This window comes from Oncorhynchus clarkii, chromosome 33 (genome assembly GCF_045791955.1).
Source record: "Oncorhynchus clarkii lewisi isolate Uvic-CL-2024 chromosome 33, UVic_Ocla_1.0, whole genome shotgun sequence".
NCBI classification, from domain to species: Eukaryota; Metazoa; Chordata; class Actinopteri; order Salmoniformes; family Salmonidae; genus Oncorhynchus; species Oncorhynchus clarkii.
The window spans coordinates 31,683,523-31,691,022 of NC_092179.1; the positions used below are offsets into that span (position 1 = coordinate 31,683,523).

The 7,500-nt window shown below is 36.6% G+C and overlaps 1 protein-coding gene across 1 annotated transcript in view; it reads left to right on the forward strand.

The window, feature by feature from the left end:
- LOC139392975 (leucine-rich repeat-containing G-protein coupled receptor 5-like) overlaps positions 1-7,500 on the forward strand; it is a 96,820-nt gene that overhangs the window by 29,247 nt on the left and 60,073 nt on the right. The gene's annotated exons all lie outside the window — the stretch shown is intronic.

A 7,500-nucleotide genomic window follows, 5' to 3' on the forward strand; every position in this document is an offset into this window, starting at 1 on the left:
TCTCTCTCCTCCTCCTTAGTGAATGAGTTGTATTCTGTTTATCTCTCCTCCTCCTTAGTGAATGAGTTGTATTCTGTTTATCTCTCTCCTCCTTAGTGAATGAGTTGTATTCTGTTTATCTCTCCTCCTCCTTAGTGAATGAGTTGTATTCTGTTTATCTCTCTCCTCCTCCTTAGTGAATGAGTTGTATTCTGTTTATCTCTCTCCTCCTCCTTAGTGAATGAGTTGTATTCTGTTTATCTCTCTCCTCCTTAGTGAATGAGTTGTATTCTGTTTATCTCTCTCCTCCTCCTTAGTGAATGAGTTGTATTCTGTTTATCTCTCTCCTCCTTAGTGAATGAGTTGTATTCTGTTTATCTCTCCTCCTTAGTGAATGAGTTGTATTCTGTTTATCTCTCCTCCTCCTTAGTGAATGAGTTGTATTCTGTTTATCTCTCCTCCTCCTTAGTGAATGAGTTGTATTCTGTTTATCTTTCCTCCTCCTTAGTGAATGAGTTGTATTCTGTTTATCTCTCTCCTCCTCCTTAGTGAATGAGTTGTATTCTGTTTATCTCTCTCCTCCTTAGTGAATGAGTTGTATTCTGTTTATCTCTCCTCCTTAGTGAATGAGTTGTATTCTGTTTATCTCTCTCCTCCTTAGTGAATGAGTTGTATTCTGTTTATCTCTCTCCTCCTTAGTGAATGAGTTGTATTCTGTTTATCTCTCTCCTCCTTAGTGAATGAGTTGTATTCTGTTTATCTCTCCTCCTTAGTGAATGAGTTGTATTCTGTTTATCTCTCTCCTCCTCCTTAGTGAATGAGTTGTATTCTGTTTATCTCTCCTCCTTAGTGAATGAGTTGTATTTAATTGAAGAGAGACTGGCCACTGTTGGGGTTTGCTGTAATTTGAGGAAAATGTTTGGAGCCAGAGGCAAAGAGAGCCTGAGTCGGGGAATTGATCTCAGCCATGCTAACAGTTCCATGGGCCGCACACACAGGTCAACTTTTATTAGTGTAATGTGTTTGTTTATTATATATTTCACTTGCTATGGCAATGATAACATATATATGAGAGAGAGAGACGGAGACAGAGAGAGAGAGAGACAGAGAGAGAGAGAGACAGAGAGAGACAGAGAGAGAGAGACAGAGAGAGACAGAGAGAGAGAGAGACAGAGAGAGAGAGAGACAGAGAGAGAGAGAGAGACAGAGAGAGACAGAGAGAGAGAGAGACAGAGAGAGAGAGCGAGAGAGAGACAGAGAGAGAGAGATGGAGAGAGAGACAGAGAGACAGAGAGAGAGAGAGACAGAGAGAGACAGAGAGAGAGACAGAGAGAGAGAGAGAGACAGAGAGAGAGAGAGAGAGACAGAGAGAGAGAGAGAGAGACAGAGAGAGAGAGAGACAGAGAGAGAGAGAGAGAGACAGGGAGAGAGAGAGAACAACTCCACTATAGTGGTGACGCAATGCAGCTGGTACACAAGGCTTTTTAAAAAGATGTGTCGATTAAAATGTCCTGGCTTCTCTGAAGTGGTTGTATTTTCATTTGAGTAGTGGCCACCCCCTGGCCCTCAGAGCTACCCTCCTCTCCTCTCCTCTTTGTTGAAATGGGTCCCAGGCAGACACTTGAGTTGTAATTGAGGCTCCGACGCAGATTCTCTTTCTCTCTGCTATGCCATTACGAGACTAACTTTTCAAAGCCCCGTGCCAACCGAGGCGTTGTTTTTATGGCCCTGGCCAGTGCAGGAAAGGATTAGTGAACAAAGCCTTTATCTAGTCGTCTGCTTTAACGCAGAGGCCCTTTGAAATATGCCGACACCAGGGTTGTGAAAATACTGGAGAGGAGATATGTTGTGCATCCCAAATGGTGCCCTATTCCCAGAGCACTATTCCCTATATAGTACACTACTTTAGATCAGAGCCATATTCCCTATATAGTGCACTACTTTAGACCAGAGCCCTATTCCCTATATAGTGTACTACTTTAGACCAGAGCCCTATTCCCTATATAGTGTACTACTTTAGACCAGAGCCCTATTCCCTATATAGTGTACTACTTTAGACCCTGGGAGAGAGAGAGAGATTAGATACTGGGTATGCACCCTGGGAGAGAGGATATACTGGGTATGCACCCTGAGAGAGAGGAGACACTGGGTATGCACCCTGAGAGAGAGGAGACACTGGGTATGCACCCTGGGAGAGAGAGGAGATACTTAAACTGTGGGTTAGCCCTGCAGGGTACAGGACTGTGTTTAAACTGTGGGTTAGCCTTACAGGGTACAGGACTGTGTTTAAACTGTGGGTTAGCCTTGCAGGGAACAGGACTGTGTTTAAACTGTGGGTTCGCCCTGCAGGGTACAGGACTGTGTTTAAACTGTGGGTTAGCCCTGCAGGGTACAGGACTGTGTTTAAACTGTGGGTTAGCCCTGCAGGGTACAGGACTGTGTTTAAACTGTGGGCTAGCCCTGCAGGGTTCAGGACTGTGTTTAAACTGTGGGTTAGCCCTGCAGGGTTCAGGACTGTGTTTAAACTGTGGGTTAGCCCTGCAGGGTTCAAGGCTGTGTTTAAACTGTGGGTTAGCCTTGTCTTGTTTGGAAAGAGGGCCTTGTACCTCTCTATTCATCCCACTGCCAGTGTGCTACACCCTCCATGTGATTATTTGATTATGAATACACACACACACACACACACACACTTGACAGTCAACTTTAGAATGGACGACTGTTTAGTCTTGCGGATCTGGGCATTGATTGTCTTTCTTCCCTGACTGTCTCCTAAATACTTCACAGTGAAAAACCAACGCCGACATGAACAGAAGAAGGGAAATGGCTGTATAATACTAGACTATATACCTGGATATTTATTATATATCACTGGATATAGACTATATGCCTGGATATTTACTATATATCACTGGATATAGACTATATATCACTGGATATAGACTATATATCACTGGATATAGACTATATACCTGGATATTTATTATATATCACTGGATATAGACTATTTATCACTGGATATAGACTATATATCACTGGATATAGACTATATACCTGGATATTTATTATATATCACTGGATATAGACTATATATCACTGGATATACACTATATATCACTGGATATAGACTATATATAACTGGATATAGACTATATATCACTGGATATAGACTATATATCACTGGATATACACTATATATCACTGGATATAGACTATATATCACTGGATATAGACTATATACCTGTATATTTACTATATATCACTGGATATAGACTATATATCACTGGATATAGACTATATACCTGGATATATACTATATATCACTGGATATTTTTTTTTTTTTTTTTTTTTTTTTTTTTTACCTTTATTTAACCAGGCAAGTCAGTTAAGAACAAATTCTTATTTTCGATGACGGCCTAGGAACAGTGGGTTAACTGCCTGTTCAGGGGCAGAACGACAGATTTGTACCTTGTCAGCTCGGGGGTTTGAACTTGCAACCTTCCGGTTACTAGTCCAACGCTCTAACCACTCTAACCACTAGGCTACCCTGCCGCCCCACTGGATATAGACTATATATCACTGGATATAGACTATATATCACTGGATATAGACTATATATCACTGGATATAGACTATATATCACTGGATATAGACTATATATAACTGGATATAGACTATATAACTGGATATAGACTATATATCACTGTATATAGACTATAGATAACTGGATATATTAACTATATATCACTGGGTATAGACTATATATCACTGGATGTAGACTATATATCACTGGATATAGACTATATATCACTGGATATAGACTATATATCACTGGATATAGACTATATATATCTGGATATAGACTATATATAACTGGATATAGACTATATATCACTGGATATAGACTATAGATAACTGGATATATTAACTATATATCACTGGGTATAGACTATATATCACTGGATATAGACTATATATCACTGGATATAGACTATATATCACTGGATATAGACTATATATCACTGGATATAGACTATATATCCCTGGATGTAGACTATATATCACTGGATATAGACTATATATCACTGGATATAGACTATATATAACTGGATATACACTATATATCACTGGATATAGACTATATATAACTGGATATAGACTATATATCACTGGATATAGACTATATATCACTGGATATACACTATATATCACTGGATATAGACTATATATCACTGGATATAGACTATATACCTGTATATTTACTATATATCACTGGATATAGACTATATATCACTGGATATAGACTATATACCTGGATATATACTATATATCACTGGATATAGACTATATATCACTGGATATAGACTATATATCACTGGATATAGACTATATATCACTGGATATAGACTATATATAACTGGATATAGACTATGTAACTGGATATAGACTATATATCACTGTATATAGACTATAGATAACTGGATATATTAACTATATATCACTGGGTATAGACTATATATCACTGGATGTAGACTATATATCACTGGATATAGACTATATATCACTGGATATAGACTATATATATCTGGATATAGACTATATATAACTGGATATAGACTAGATATCACTGGATATAGACTATAGATAACTGGATATATTAACTACATATCACTGGGTATAGACTATATATCACTGGATATAGACTATATATCACTGGATATAGACTATATATCACTGGATATAGACTATATATCACTGGATATAGACTATATATCACTGGATGTAGACTATATATCACTGGATATAGACTATATATCACTGGATATAGACTATATATAACTGGATATAGACTATATATAACTGGATATAGACTATATATCACTGGATATAGACTATAGATAACTGGATATATTAACTATATATCACTGGGTATAGACTATATATCACTGGATATAGACTATAGATAACTGGATATATTAACTATATATCACTGGGTATAGACTATATATCACTGGATGTAGACTATATATCACTGGATATAGACTATATATAACTGGATATAGACTATATAACTGGATAGAGCCTATATATCACTGGATATAGACTATAGATAACTGGATATATTAACTATATATCACTGGGTATAGACTATATATCACTGGATGTAGACTATTTATCACTGGATGTAGACTATATATCACTGGATATAGACTATATATCACTGGATATAGACTATATATCACTGGATGTAGACTATATATCACTGGATATAGACTATATATCACTGGATATAGACTATATATCACTGGATATAGACTATATATAACTGGATATAGACTATATAACTGGATATAGACTATATATCACTGGATATAGACTATATAACTGGATATAGACTATATATCACTGGATATAGACTATATATAACAATATAGACTATATATAACTGGATATAGACTATATATAACTGGATATAGACTATATATAACTGGATATAGACTATATATCACTGGATATAGACTATATATCACTGGATATAGACTATATATAACTGGATATAGACTATATATCACTGGATATAGACTATATATCACTGGATATAGACTATATATCACTGGATATAGACTATATATAACTGGATATAGACTATATATCACTGGATATAGACTATAGATAACTGGATATATTAACTATATATCACTGGGTATAGACTATATATCACTGGATGTAGACTATATATCACTGGATATAGACTATATATCACTGGATATAGACTATATATCACTGGATATAGACTATATATCACTGGATATAGACTATATATAACTGGATATAGACTATATAACTGGATATAGACTATATATCACTGGATATAGACTATATATCACTGGATATAGACTATATATCACTGGATATAGACTATATAACTGGATATAGACTATATATCACTGGATATAGACTATATATAACAATATAGACTATATATAACTGGATATAGACTATATAAAACTAGATATAGACTATATATAACTGGATATAGACTATATATAACTGGATATAGACTATATATAACTGGATATAGACTATATATAACAATATAGACTATATATAACTGGATATAGACTATATATAACTGGATATAGACTATATATAACTGGATATAGACTATATATAACTGGATATAGACTATATATAACAATATAGACTATATATAACTGGATATATACTATATAACAATATAGACTATATATCACTGGATATATACTATATAACAATATAGACTATATATAACTGGATATAGACTATATATAACTGGATATAGACTGTATATAACTGGATATAGACTATATATAACTGGATATAGACTATATATAACTGGATATAGACTATATATAACTGGATATAGACTATATATAACTGGATATAGACTATATATAACTGGATATAGACTATATATAACTGGATATAGACTATATATAACTGGATATAGACTATATATAACTGGATATAGACTATATATAACTGGATAAATGTCCTAACTGACCAGTTTATTAACGATACATTTGTGGAGGGGTTGAAAAGCGAGTTTTAATGACTCCAACCTAAGTGTATGTAAACTTCCCACTTCAACTGTATGTTGGGTCTTTAGTGATGGGAGAGAAGGGCATGACACACACAGAGCTACACACACACAGCTACACACACACAGCTACACACACACACAGCTACACACACACAGCTACACACACACAGCTATACACACACACAGCTACACACACACAGCTACACACACACACAGCTACACACACACACAGCTACACACACACACAGCTACACACACACAGCTACACACACACACAGCTACACACACACAGCTACACACACACAGCTACACACACACACAGCTACACACACACACAGCTACACACACACACACAGCTACACACACACAGCTACACACACACACAGCTACACACACAGCTACACACACACAGCTACACACACACACACAGCAACACACACACACAGCTACACACACACACAGCTACACACACAGCTACACACACACAGCTACACACACACACACAGCAACACACACACACAGCTACACACACACACAGCTACACACACACTCTCTTTGGCTATCATCCCACCGCTGGCATCCAGACACAGCCCAGTCCAAGCCAAACGTTCCCTCTCAATAACACCCAGGTGAAACCTTGAATGAAGGAATAAAGTTAATGCTCAGTTCCCTGTAACTGAGGAACACACACTGTGTTAGTCTGGGTTAGACCTATTCCTGCTGGGGAGAGTTGATGGACAGATCATGTGTGAGATTCTTCAGATTCAGATGGGCATGTTGAACGTTGAAATGGTCTTGAATGATGAAGGGCCCTGAGAGACCTCACCGCTCTTATATCAAAATGTCATCAGACCAAACCCTGCAAGGTGGTCCTCTGCTTCCATTACATGGAGGCATTTCCTATTATGTTTAACTGACAGTGTCTGTGTCCTGTTCTCTCT